Source organism: Bubalus kerabau, chromosome 10, assembly GCF_029407905.1.
Source record: "Bubalus kerabau isolate K-KA32 ecotype Philippines breed swamp buffalo chromosome 10, PCC_UOA_SB_1v2, whole genome shotgun sequence".
NCBI classification, from domain to species: domain Eukaryota; kingdom Metazoa; phylum Chordata; class Mammalia; order Artiodactyla; family Bovidae; genus Bubalus; species Bubalus kerabau.
In genome coordinates, this window is record NC_073633.1 from 89,860,289 (window position 1) to 89,875,494 (window position 15,206).

The 15,206-nt window shown below is 37.0% G+C and overlaps 1 protein-coding gene across 14 annotated transcripts in view; it reads right to left on the reverse strand.

The window, feature by feature from the left end:
* The window catches only part of NUMB (NUMB endocytic adaptor protein), a 163,712-nt gene that overhangs the window by 106,103 nt on the left and 42,403 nt on the right, over nt 1-15,206 (reverse strand). For 12 of the 14 annotated variants that reach the window (XM_055538586.1, XM_055538582.1, XM_055538591.1 and 9 more), the window contains one exon: nt 12,229-12,360. The exons of 1 other annotated variant lie outside the window; for it this stretch is intronic. The gene's annotated coding sequence lies outside the window, so the exon portion shown is untranslated. Of the gene's footprint in view, nt 1-11,604; nt 11,648-12,228; nt 12,361-15,206 lie in introns of all 14 variants that reach the window. One more of the 14 variants, XM_055538590.1, reaches the window with a different exon arrangement.

Sequence of the window (15,206 nt, forward strand, 5' to 3'; positions counted from 1 at the left end):
GATGTAGACTTGAGGTGGGAATGGAAACCAATATAGCCTTTTTAGAATTCAATTTGGCAATACACATGCAAGACTTTTAAATGAACACTTATCTAGGAATTTACCATATAGATGTCATCACCTCCATCAGGTAACTTACAGTACATCTGCACACACAGTGCCTCTCAAGTTTTAGCGTGCATCAGAATCACCTAAGGAGCTTTTAAGACATAGCTGGGACCCAACAGAAGAGTTTTTGATTTTGTAAGCCTGCGTAGAGGCCAAGAATTTGCATTTCTAACAAATTCCCAGTTAACACTGATACCGCTGGTCCAAGAACCATACTGAGAACCACTGATACATAGAAATGGACTTCTATGAAGCCACTGAAAATGAAGTATATCTATACTGATATAATGTATATAAGCAGTAGTGTGCTGATAAAATGGATGGATGGAATGAGCAGGGAAGGGGAAGCCCTGATTTGTAGCCTTTGCCAGTTTCTTTAGTTTAACTACTTCCACCATACTTAACACCATGTTACCAATAATATGGATGGAAATGAGCAGGGAAGGGGAAGCCCTGATTTGTAGCATTTGCCAGTTTCTTTAGTTTAACTACTTCCACCATACTTAACACCAAGTTACCAATAATATGGGCTTGCATAATTCTTTAATTACTGGTTCTGGTGAGTTGATGATTTAGAAAAACAAAATGGTCATAAATTATTGGCAAGTGAAAATTTAAGTTATGAAATTGTGTATATATGAATTTGTACGTTTATGCATCATTTAAAGATCAGAACGATATAGCCATATTAATAGCAATTACCTCTGTATTAGAGTATTAGAGGTAACCTTTTTATATTTGCCTATTTGTAGTTTCAAAAATAAATACAACTAACAAGTATTATTTGGGTAACTTTTTTAGTCAATATGCAAGGGAGACAAACGATGTCTAAGTAAAGAGATGCTCAACCTCACAATCACAGAAATGTAAATTAAAATAAAATATTACTTTATTACCATCAGACTGAAGAGACTAAACGGATGGATAAAACCAAATGCTGGTGAGAATTTAAGGAAATGGGAACTCCAATACACTGCCGGTGGGAGCATAAACTGGGCAACCATTCTGGAAAACAATCTGGCAGTATTTAGTGAAATTAAGTATGGGTATGGATCATAAATCAGGAATTCCTTTCTTCAGTGTAGACTACAGAGAAGCCTTTGTACAAGTCAACAGGGGATAATGTATAAGGAAGTTCACAGCAATTCTATTAGTAATTTTTAAGCCACACCTAGAAATCTGTTATCAGATAAATAAGTAAAATGTAGAAATGCACATAAAATGCAATATTATACAACAGTCAGTAGATATTAACTAGATTTACACATTATGTTTAAATCTTAAAATAATGTTAAGCAAAAAAGAATAACTGAAATTCCCAGCACAAAACCATTATACCAAGTCCCAGAATTCAAGCCAGTTTCACCTTGCATTACCAAAATCTCACAATCTCTATTTAAAATTCATTTTGTTTCCGTGTTTCCCACAGTACCCAGAAAGATGTTATTATGTAATTATAAACCTATGTGTTGAACATTATACTGAAACAACATGAATGCATTTCTAAAGTAAAATGAATGCTATCATACAACCGGGACAGATACTATTTATTGACTACCCAAAAAGCCACTCCCAATCCTTCCTTCCTTCTTGCCTCTCACTATAGAGGCCAATTAGAAGTGTCCATAAAACCCATTTTGGCCCATGAGACATTAGCAGCACTTATGAGCAAGTCACTTCCAGGAAAGCTTTTTCTTGGCCTGGATCTTTTGTTGTCCTCTGTAACTGTGGGTGGGGGAACTGTGGCAGTTATCTTAGGACCATGAAGGCAAAGCAAATTACAAAGATATGGGCCCCAACACTGTTGAGTCACTGAAGCAACATGAGCAACTGCCTTTCCAGGCTTATGTAAGGAAAACAAACTTCTCTTTGTTTAAGCCTTGTAGTCAGATTTTCAATTACTTACACTTTATACAATCCTTTTATTTCACCATATCAGAAACTCTATGTAAGTAATAAATCAGCCTGACAAAGTTCTAACCTTCTGATAAGGACTACTGTAATGAGTATCTGCTTAGAGTACTGCAAGAAGTCTGAGCTGAGGGAAGCATGAGACAGAATAAGAATATAGAATCAAGAAGCTCTCTAGGCTCTGAACTGCACACATTGGAAGAGCCCAGACACTCAAATTAATCAATAAGAGTATTCATCCAGAAGGTCATCTCCGTGAACAATAACTTAAGCCTTCAAGCATCAAAACAGACACCTGGAACATTAAGACTACTGTCCAAAAAAACTCACACTGTTAATATTCCTAGGTATGATAATGGTATTAGGTAATGGTACTATTCTTTCAATATTCTTATGGATTTGAAAGTTCCATGATAAAAAGTAGGTGTTAATGTTAATTTCCTCATTTGAGTATTGTGTTTTAGCTATATAAGATGTAACCACTGGGTAAAGGGCACGGAACCTTCCTGTCATCTTTTTACAACTTCCCATTAATTTAAAATTATATCAAAACAAAATGGTAAAACATAAATGTTGGAAGAATTTCCAACAGTTTAGTAAAAACACTATAAAACCTGGATAGAACGCATGAACAGCTATGTGAAGACTCTGAAATGTAAACATTACAGGTAGATCTTTGAAAAGCAACAGAACTTGCTGTTTATCAACGCACTTGCTGTAAGTTTAGCATTTTTCCTCCTCTAGTACCCCCAGCCTGAACTCAGCACAGCCCAAAACCCAGAAGTGAACTCAATGGTGGAGGCAGAGAGATACCAGAGAAACCCTCTAGCTCTGGCTCAAGGACAGAAAATAGTAGTGTTCAGTCATTCGGTCGTGTTCGACTTTGTAGCCCATGGCTTCTCTAAAGGGAACTCCTCAAGTACAAAGAAAGCAGGGAAATCACTAGGGTATTTTTTTCATTCTCCTTTCTCTCCATACTCGCATGTCGCAGTCCCTAGGCCTTCTGTGGTGGATGCAAATCAACAGTAGAAAAATCAATTAGGAATGGAAGCCTCCAGCAGCGAAAACTCTTGAGGGGACTATTCCTCTCTGTTCAGCAGAACCCTGCTTCCAAGTGGGCAAGCCAAACTCCATTGTTTTTTCCTTTGCTCTCCCTGTTCTCGAGAAAATATCTCCACAAAGTTGTTTATGAGCTCTGAGCTCCCTCTTAACCTGTGAAGGTATGAATCTGATGCCAATTAACATAATATAACCTTTGAAAACAGAGAAAATGAGCAGACCTCCAACCAAATCCCTGACTGACCGGTGAGAGGAACGCACATGGGACAGATCTGAAAAGCACTGACAGAGCTGTGAAGACTGAACTGACATTAGAATCACAACCCACAGAATGCTAAAACAAAAACATCAACATTCTCCACAGAAAGTAAACAAAACTTAGAATCTCATTATAACACTCAGATTGAATGTCCAGGATACAAACCAAAATTACTCAGCCTAAGAACCACAAAAATCTCAGCTCACATGGGAAAATACAACATTGATGAAGAGATGAACTTAGATATTGGAATTATCCCATAAAGACTTTAAAGCAGTTATTGTAAAAATGCTCAAATAAATATCAAACACTCTTGAAATAAGTGTTAAGTTAGAAATCACCAGCAAAAAAAAAAAAAAAAACAGAAGACAAAGAAGAGCAAATAGAAATTTTAGAACTGAAAAATAAAGTAACCAAAAGTTGTGAATAAGATTTCAATGTCCTTTGAATTAAAATATACTTTTTCTTTCTCTCCCAATTTAATGTTTTCAAAAAAATAAAACTACTGAAATATGTCCAGTCTAAAAAAAAAAAAATCAAACAGAAATGAAAAGATTCAGAAACCATACACCTCACTTAATGAACCAGGGGGGCAACTCCACTCTTCTTCCTCGTCCTTAAGTAACTCCTCAATGTAAACTGACCTTTTTTCAGACTCCAACTTAGGTAAAATACTACTCAATCTTCAGGGCACAGATCAAATGCCATATCCATGAAGCAAGTAAGAAAGCAAGTAAGAATATTTCTCACCTATAAACTCAAGAAGTACTGTAAGTTGCACACTGAAATTTGGCATCTATGTAAGACACATAATTTCTTTTTTATGGTTATTTACAAGTTCCATCTCTCCTAATAGATTTCTTCTAATAGATTTAAAATGCTTTAAGACCATGAAGTTCTGGCTCCCATTTCTTACCTACCTCAACATCTTCAATGAATTGATTAGTACAAATTTGTTGAATTGAACTTCAATTATTAAAAGGTCTTTCAAACAAAATGTATGAGAGAACTTTGAGCTACATCAAAACTTTCAGCTTCTGTATTTTAGTTTAGTTTATGAATCAAAATCTACAGAATGACAAATAATTTTTTGCATACAAAAGAATGAAGAAATAAGCATTTACTGTCTAGCACAGGAAACTATATTCAATATCTTGCAATAACCTATAATGGAAGATAATTTGAAAAAAATACATATATATGTATATAACTGAATCCTTTGCCTACACTAACACAGTATTGTAAATCAACTATACTATAGTTTTTAAAAAATGAAGAAACATGTAACATGGAAAGAGACATTTCCTTAATCCTTCTCTTATAAAAGTTTCTTTTAAAAGAAATAATATTAAAATTTAGTTCCCCCAAAGTCAGGCAAATAGAACACAAGGGAATTTAGTTATAACTTGTAAGGATAAAACAATTAAAACTGATCCTTTAAAATGGGATTAACTTGAAATTGTAATAACCACATTCAACTTCAAACAAACAGCTGTAATGCTATCAGTTACTATAAGTATTAGTAGTTCAGTTGTGCACGACTCTTTGCAACCCCATGGACTGCAGGCCACCAGGCTCCTCAGTCCATGAAATTTTCCAGGCAAGGATACTGGAGTGGGTCGCCATTTCCTTCTCCAGGGGGTCTTCCCAACCCAGGAATCGAACCTGGGTCTTCTGCACTGCAGGCAGATTCTTTACCAACTGAGCTACAAGGGAAGCCCAAAGTGAAAGTGAAGTCGCTCAGTCATGTCCAACTCTTTGCGACCCCATGGACTGTAGCCCACCAGGCTCCTCCATCCATGGGATTCTCCAGGCAAGAATACTGGAGTGGGCTGGCCCTCAAATTTCTTATCTATATACAACAATGCCATACTATAAAACAAGAATAGAAGGTGATTATAAAATCAACTTTCCATTCTACCTTCCTGGTATCCAATTTAACGTCTATCCTTTGGCCTAAAAAATAAGATAGTAAAAGACACCGAAATCAGTATTATGTGCTGTGGAAAGAGCATCCACTCTTTGGAATTAATCCTGGATTTAAATTCTCCTTCTGGCTTTCAAAGTCATTTTATCAGTCTAGGCTTCAGTCTCCTCAACTGTAAAACCATCTACCTCATCCAGATTAAAGGAGAAAATATACATGGCTTAACATAGCATCTGGTACACAAATAAATATAAACAGCAGTTGGTATTGTTATCATTTCACCACTGGCACAACCACTGAGAAAAAGTTCTTTTTCAGCTTCTCCAAACCACAGTTGTCCTGCTCTACATAGGAATTCTGATATCATTCACTCTGCTTACTAATGAAAATCTTTAATTCCTAAAATGATTCAGTATCAAGAGCCTTCTTTCTCTGTGCTTAAGATCAAACTATCTGAAGGCCTTTTGAAGAAATAAATACTACTTATGGCAGAAATCTCAACATATCACCTTGATTGTCCTGAAACTTGCCATTAACAACTGCTACTAATCTTTCCAACTAAATTAATGACCCTTTTGAAAACGCGAAACTCTGCATCTCCACTAGATAGTAGTGTGGCATTACTTTTTTCTTCTTTTTTGAAAAAGACAAGGCTTAATTTAGAAAATACGGAGGGAAGCTAGATTTCTAAATGATTCCAAAAATGATAAAATTAGAAAATTCTGGGAATTCCCTGGCAGTCCAGTGGTTAGGACTTGGCACTGACACAGCATGGCATAGGTTCAACCCCTGGTCAGGGAACTAAGATTCCACAAGCCTCAGGGGGCCACCAAAAACAGAAAAAAAATTCTGCATCTAACAAGTAATTATCCAAATCTTGATAGTCTCTGGATTTAGGACAATCGTATCAAGGGGGTGGGAGAAAGTACCCAAATACACATTTTTAAAAAGAAAAAATTTAACCTAACCTACTTAACAGGTCTTCCCTGGTGGCTCAGATGGTAAAGAATCTGCCTGCAATGCAGGAGACCTGGGTTTGATCCCTGGGTCAGGAAGAGATCCCCTGGAGAAGGAAATGACAACCCACTCTAGTTTTCTTGCCTGGGAAATCCCATGAAAAGAGGAGCCTGGCGGGCAGGCTATAGTCCATGGGGTCACAAAAGTCAGACACAACTTTGTGACTAAACCACCACCATAGCGTCTAAACTAGGATGAGGCAAGTGAGGTATTCTAGCACAGATTTTAACAAGGTACTTACTCTCAGGATCATGCAAGGGACTCCCCCATGAGGCTACTACTCATTCATTTATTCAACACATATTGGATGAACAGGCCTATTCCTTGTCCTCAAGGACACAGCAGTCCAGTGAAGGATGCAGATATACTAATACATAATTGCAATTTAGTTTGAGAGTTGCTATAATAAAGGTAGATACTACATACAGAGGTATCACAGAAGATGAAGTGGCTAAACTGGCTTGGGTGAGCCACTGAGCAATTCAAAGAGGCAATTTATCTGGAGTTTAAATAATGTATCATAGTACTCCCAAGAGGCTAAGGTGGGTAGGAAACAGCATTCTAGGCAAAGGGAATAGCTGGCAAAAGCTCAAAGGCAGAATGTATTGAAGAACTACAAAGAATTTGGTGAAAATAATCTAAAAGGAAGCAGTGTGCTGTAAAACTGAAGTGGTAGCTAGAAAACAGTTAAGAGTTTAGGCGCATAAGGTAGGGCTCCTTAAACACCACATTTAGAAATTTATTTCACAAGCAGTATAATTATGAGTGGTAAATCAGACCTGTGACTTAGGATAATTCTGGTTACTTTCTATTTTCTGACTGCTCTGGACTAGAACAGTGACCTCCAAATTTTTTTGATCCTGTACCCCATTACTAAAATATTTTTAGCGTATCCTTCAATGTGTGTGCATTTATACTATATCTGGATAATACTAGAGTCACATATTAATCACATAAGTAAAAAAGGTTTAAAGCATGAGATGATAAATATAAAAAAATATAATAACAGTCAAAAAGGAGAAACAATCCAAAGGTCTATCAAACAATGAGTCAATTTTTTTAATGTGGTATCGCCATACAATGGAATACTATTCAATAATAAAAAGGAACAATGCTGCTTGATACATGCTACAATATGAACCTCAAAAACATTAAGCTAGGGACATCCCTGGCAGTCCAGTGGTTAAGACTTCATCTTCCAACGCAGGGGTATGAGCTCGATCCCTGATCAAGGAGCTAAATTCCATATGCCTCACCACAGCCAAAAAACCAGAACATAAACAACAGAAATAATACTGTAACAAATTCAATAAAGACTTTAAAAAGGGTCCACATCAAAAAAAAAGTTTAAAAAAAAAATTAAGGTAAGTGAAAAAGGCCAGACATGAGATCACATATTGTATGACTCCAACTACATGAAATCTCCAGAAAAAGCAAATTTTTAAAATACAAAGTAGATTACTGACTACCTGAGGCTGGACATAGGTACAAGAATTCACTGCAAACACGTACAAGGAATTTGGCGGGGAGGATGGAAATGAGGATATTCTAAAACTGAATTTTGGAGACTGTATGTCAACTACACATCAAAAACAAAACTTACAGAAAAAAAGATCAAATTTGTGTTTACCAGAGGGAAGAGAGTGGAGAAGGGGAGAATTACATGAAGGCAATCAAAAGGTACAGACTTCCAGTTATAAGTATGTACGAGGGATATAATGTACAACATGATAAATATAATGAATATGGCTGTATGTCATAAATGAAAGTTAAGAGAGTAAATCCTAAGAATTCTTGTCACAAGGAAAAATTTTTTTCTTTTAATTTTACTATGAGCTTCCCTGGAGGTTCAGTTGGTAAAGAATCCACCTGCAATGCAGGAGGCCTGGGTTCGATCCCTGGGCTGGGAAGATCCCCTGGAGGAGGCCATAGCAACCCACTCCAGTATTCTTGCCTGGAGAATCCCCATGGACAGAGGAGCCTGGAGGACTGGAGTTTTTCCTTTTGTTATACTATGAGATGACAGATAAGTTTCACTGAGAGGAGAAAGAAAGAAAGTGAAGTCACTCAGTCGTGTCCAACTCTGCGAGCCCATGGACTGTAGCCTACCAGTTTCCTCTGTCCATGGGATTTTCCAGGCAAGAATACTGGAGTGGGTTGCCATTTCCTTCTCCAGGAGATCTTCCCGACCCAGGGATTGAATCCGGGTCTCCCACATTGTAGGAAGACGCTTTACCGTCTGAGCCACTGTCCACTGAGAGGAGAAAGGGGCGACAGAGGATGAAATGGTCAGATGGCATCACTGACTCAATGGAAATGAGTTTGAGCAACTCTAGGAGATAGTGAAGGGCAGGGAAGCCCGGTGTGCTGCAATTCATGGGATGGAAAAGAGTCGGATATGACTCAGTGACTGAACAACAACAAATTTACTGTGATAATCACTTTGTGATGTATATGAGTCAAATCATTATGCTGTATACCTTAAACTTATACACTGCTGTACTTCCTGGTGGCTCAGATGGTAAAGAATCCTCCTGCAAGGCAGGAGACCCGAGTTCCATCCCTAGGCTGGGAAGATCCCCTGGAGGAGTGCATGGCAACCCACTCCAGTATTCTTGCCTGGAAGATCCCCATGGACAGAGGAGCCTAGTGGGCTACAGTCCATGGGGTTGCAAAGAGTCGGACGTGACTGAGTGACTAAGCACAGCACAGCACTTAAATGATGTCTCAATAAAACTGGAGCAAAGTCATGCTTACACTATAGTCTAAATATTTAGAGTATTATGTCTAAGAAAACAATGTACATACCTTAATTTAAGAATAATGTTAATCACCATCTGAGCCTTCAGAGTCATAATCTTTTGCAACAGTAACACCAAAGATCACTGATCACAGAACACCATAACAAATATAATGAAAATGAAAATGTCTAAAATAGTGTGAGAATTACCAAAATGTGACACAGAGACACGAGGTGAGCAAATGCTGCTGGAAAAATGGCATAAACAGACTTGTTCCATGCAGGGTTGCCACAAACTTTAAATTTGTAAAAAATGCAGTATCTGCAGAGCACAGTAAAATGAGGTAAGCATCTACTGTAATGTAAAAAGTAATGCAGGTATCTATGCAAAGTAACTTCCTAACAGACTAGAAAAGAAAGTTGGAAGAAAAAAGGCTGGTTGGGGGCCTATCTGATAGTTGAAAGACACCACTGAGACCTAAATATAAGACAGTGATAGTGAGAATGCAAATCTTGTTATGTGATAAGCAGTTAACATCTAGAGCTTCAACAATTCAACAACAACAAAAAAAAACAAACAATTTGATTAGAAAAAAGGTGAAGGACTTGAACAGATATTCTCCAAAGAAACTGTATTTGTATAAAAGTCAACAAGTACGTGAAAAGATGCTCAGATGGCTCAATACTACTAATCATTAGAAAAATACAAATCAAAGCCATGAGGAGATACCATCTCAGACCCATTAGAAAGACCATTACTGAAAAACAAACAAGAGTTGGTGAGGATGTGGAGAAACTGGAACCTTTCTCTATTGTTTTACATTGTGAAACTGTAAAATGGTGCAGCAGCTATGGAAGTAGTATGGCAGCTCCTCAAAATTTAAACAAAGTACCACAATTCCACTTTTGGGTATACACACAAAAGAACTGAAAGCATGGGCTCAAAGAGATATTTGTATACCAATACTCATAACAGCATTATTTACAATAGCCTAAAGGTGGAAGCAATCCAAGGGTCCAACAAAGGATGAATGGATAAATTAAATGTACTATACACAAACAATGGAATGTTATTCAGCCTTAAAATGAAAGAAACTGATACATGCTACAGCATGTACGATCCTCAAGGACACCATGCTAAGTGAAATAAGCCAGTCACAATAGGATAAAGAGTTTACAATTCCATTTACATGAGGTACCTAGAGTGATCAAATTTATACACAGAATATAGAATGTAGGTTGCCAGGGGCTAAAGGGAGAGGGGAATAGGGAGGTGTTTATTGGGTAGAATTTCAATTTTGCAAGATTTAGAGTTCTGCAAGATTTAGGAGATTGGTGGCAAAATAGTGTGAACATATTTAGTACCACTGAACTGTACACTTAAAGAATGATGCCACTTCTGTGGCAGTCCAGTGGTTAAGTCTCCATATTTTCAATGAAAAGGGCAAGGGTTCAAGCTTTGGTCAAGGAACCAAGATCCCATATGCTACTACTACTAAGTCACTTCAGTTGTGTCTGACTCTGTGCGACCCCACAGACGGCAGCCCACCAGGCTTCCCCGTCCCTGGGATTCTCCAGGCAAGAACACTGGAGTGGGTTGCCATTTCCTTCTCCAATGCATGAAAGTGAAAAGTGAAAGTGAAGTCGATCAGTCGTGTCCGACTCTAGCGACCCCATGGACTGCAGCCCACCAGGCTCCTCCGTCCACGGGATTTTCTAGGCAAAAGTACTACACGCAACCAAAAAAAGAAAAAAGATTAATATGGTCAATTCTATGCTATGACAATCACTTCCCTGCCACAAATTTTAAATATTTTGTTAAACATTTCACATCTACTATATTAGAAACCAGTTTCCCAAATAATTCTCAAACTATTAAAATAAACAAGAAAAAAAAACACCCAAGTAGACTTTGAACAAAAACGACTAGCATTTTCTAGAAACAAAAAAACCTAACTACAAATCTTATTTTTCATCTTGTTTATAAAGTTTTGTCTCTACTTTTGATTATAGCAGCATGCTTTGTTGATATGAAATAAAACTCAAAACTGATTTTACTTCTTCCTGTTTAGGCATCTTATTTTCAGTATATTTCAGTAAATAAGAGCACACAAAATTCTTATTGGACTCATACACCATAAAAAAAAAAAGGTCGCTCAGTCGTGTCCAACTCTTTGTGACCCCATGGACTATAGCCTGCCAAGCTCCTCTGTCCATAGGATTTTCCAGGCAATAGTACTGGAGTGGATTGCCATTTCCTTCTCCAGGAATATTCATCTTTTTTTTGGATGCACATTCATCCAAATATTCATCTTTTTCATTTAATACATTTATACATTTATATTCTTTATCTTAAAAGTAATGCAAATCGTGGCAAATCACATAGTTCAAAAATGGCTACAATGGCAGATTCCATGCCATATGCTCTTATAATCTTATGCTGATACTCTTCCCTTCAAGTGGTAGGGTTCTATACTCCTCTGAACCTGGGGAGACCTTCATGACTACCTCAACCAATACAAGAGAGCAAAGTAACAGTATGTGACTTCCAAAAACTAAGTCAAATATGCCATACAACTTCACCTTGCTCTTTTGGGATGCTCTCTCTTGGAACCCAGCCAACATGCTGTAAGGAAACCAAGAAGTGAAAAACAGAGGTCATACATAGGTGTTCTGGCCTACAGCCCAGGCCCCTACCAACGGCCTGCATTAACCAACAGACACAAGAGTGAGCAAGCCTTCAAATGATTACAGCTCAGGGGAATGAGCTATCCCCTTTCCTCCAGCAGCCCCATCTCATTCCACTTGTTAACAGACAAGCTGTCCCCACCAAGTAAGCCTTACCCAAATTACAGATACACAAGCAAAATAAATGACTGATAGGTCTAAAACCACTAAGTTTTGAGTGGTTTGTTACACAACAATAAATAAATAATACAAATTCATAAATACAATCTGGAAAATGCACAAAACAAGAAAGAAAAAAAACTTTAATTATCCTAAATTTCACCACAGGTAACATTTGACACATATTTTACAAGCTTAAAAATCCTTTGCCCCAACCAAATAAGATTTCAAATGCTTTGTTTTTAACCAGCTTAAAGGGTTAAATTCTTAAAGGCAGTCAGCTGCTTGCATCTAATAAGATATAGGAAGGAAGACTATTAGCATTCATCCTACTTTTCTTATCCTGATTCCTTCACTTACCTGTCCTGAGTGAGGTGTCTGAGGATTGCTGGCCCACCAGTATTCCAATCTATGGATGTGGATCAAGATCTTGGGTTATAACAGCAGCTGCACTGGCCTTCTTCCTTGAAAGAAGCTGCTTAAGCCCCAAATCTGAAATTTTCAAACAAAGAAAATGCTATAGATGTCTTTTTAAAGTCACTTATAATTCCATCTCTACAACTGAACAGGGGCTGTTAGAGGAGGGTAAGATTACACAGAAGTGAATCCACAGGTTTCACTAAAATGGATTTGGGTAATACAGATTTAATCTGGCTCTGCTTCTTAACAATTACAAGATTTTAGTGAAGGCACAAATTGTCTGTGCCAGTCCTGAATATCCATTGGAGGGACTGATACAGAAGCTGAAGATCCAATACTTTGGCCACCTGATGCAAAGAACTGACTCATTGGAAAAGACCCTGATCCTAGGAAAGATTGAAGGCAGGAGGAGAAGGAGGTGACAGAGGATGAAATGGTTCAATGGCATCAGAGGTTGAGATGGTTGAACGGCATCAATGACTTGGTGGACATGAGTTTGAGCAAGCTCCAGGAGTTGGTGATGGACAGGGAAGCCTGGCATGCTGCAGTCCATGGGGTTGCAAAGAGTCTGACACGACTGAGTGACTGAACTGAACTGAATTGAATCTCATCATGTGATGAAGACTGAGGGGACAGGATAAAAATTTGGGGCTGAGAGTCAGAAGACCTGGATTTTAAGTTCAGTGATCATTCTGCCTTGCTGTAAGAACTTAAGATACTTCTCTAAGATACATCACCTCTAAAAGGAGAGGACTGCATTTCTTGAATAGGTGCCAGCCATGACCAAAATATGAGTTTAAAGTTACCAAACTGTGCTACTATGAAACCGTCCTTCCTACTATTTTGGTGTTAAAATGGCTCCTTTTATAAGATGATGTGATAGACAGTACTAGTTGTGTTTTAAATACCCTAAAGAGTCAAAATCAAAAGTTATACCCTATGTAAATGATCTAAAATTTTTAGAAATTCTAGTGTCTAATATTATTTACATGAATCAAATTCCTTTTACTTCTAACATTCTAAATATTTATTCATTACTCAACTAATATTATATACCTAATATATGACAAGTACTCTACCAGTGGCTGAGGAGCCCTAGAAATATTTCAGACTAATCTCTGCCCTAAAAAAAATCTCCCAATGTAACAGGGAAATCAACACATAAACTTCAGATACAATTTAATGAGTTAAGTCTTCAAATAGAGGTTTTGCACCTATGACAAATGACATAAAGGCAAAGAGTCAATCCACCCAAAAGTTTGGCTTAATAAAATGATCTGGCACAAAAGGAATTATTTCAACACCGATTTATGCTCAGTGGTACCTTTCTCTACCAGCCTCTAACAGAAGGACACACCAAGTTTGCTCTATTTTACATTTCTAGCACATAGTACAATGCCTTGTAAAGAAGAGGTATCAAATAGTTTATAAAGAAAAAATGACTTATTAAATGAATGCTCTCTTTTTCCCCCATAGGAATTAAAGTTATAGTGGCTTGAAAGTAAAAATTCTTAAGATTTTTTATTCAAAGATAATTTTAAGTGTGTATATTAATCACCCAAACCTATGATATTGGAACCTGGATACGTATGCCTGTTTTGAAAAGCAAAATAAATTCACCATCGACAATCCCAAGAGTGGTTTTTCCTGAATAAAAAGACTAGCAGCAATTAATATTCTTTTTTTAAAAAATATTCTTGAAAGTACTTATTTACCAAAAACTCTTCAAAACATTTTCCATGAATTATCTCACTTAATCCCAATAACAATGCTTATGAAATGGACTATTAATATTATAATTTTATAACTAGAAAAACTAAGGTATAGAGAAGTTACTTTCAACATCACAAAACTACTAAGCAGGATTGATATTAAAAAAAAAAAATAGGCTGCATGACCCCAGACTACTCTTTCATATTTTTCTTCAACTAAATAAAGAAAAAACAAAACAGATTTTTACCAGAACTAGGAACATTTGCTCTAATGACTCTTAAAAAAACAAACAAAACAAAAAAAAAAAACACTAAACAAAGAGTCCTTTAGTATGTGTGCTAAACACAAATACATATAACACAGTCCCTGACCTCAAAAGCCCCATACACCAGTGTAGTGTAAATTAACAAGACATGTCCTTTTATTCTTTTAAATTTAATTATTTCAATGTTAAGCTTATCTGTAATTTCTTTCTCATTTACTTTACATTTACATTATTTTTTCATTTATTTTATATTTCAATTACATTTCCAGGTATTACTACATTGAGTTTTCAGAATACATAGGAAAGGCTTATATGGTTCTAACAGAGAAGGCAATGGCAACCTTGTACTCTTGGCACTTCTCATTCCACTTGAAGTACTTGGCACTCCAGTACTCTTGCCTGGAAAATCCCATGGACGGAGGAGCCTGGTAGGCTGCAGATCATGGGGTCATGAAGAGTCGGACATGACTGAGCAACTTCACTTTCACTTTTCACTTTCATGCATTGGAGAAGGAAATGGCAACCCACTCCAGTGTTCTTGCCTGGAGAATCCCAGGGACGGAGGAGTCTGGTGGGCTGCCGTCTATGGGGTCGCACAGAGTCGGACATGACTGAAGCGACTTAGCAGCAGCAGCAGCAGCAGAGTATGGTTCTAAAGTTAAACTGAGTTAAAAATTGGAAGACACTGGAAACTTATTTTATATGAACATCCACTTTCAGATAATCACATTATAAAAAACCTACAGAATAAGGAGAGTTGAAATTCATTTTCAATAGATGCTCTAACAAAACAATTTCAGATGTAAGTTGCATAATATATTTTTAGCATACAATGTGTTTTACTTCATTTTTTCTTTAGCCTGATTCTAGAACAGACTATAATGCTTTTGATGTTTTACTTTCAGTTTTAACAATTATGTTAAAAAAGAACTAAATACCA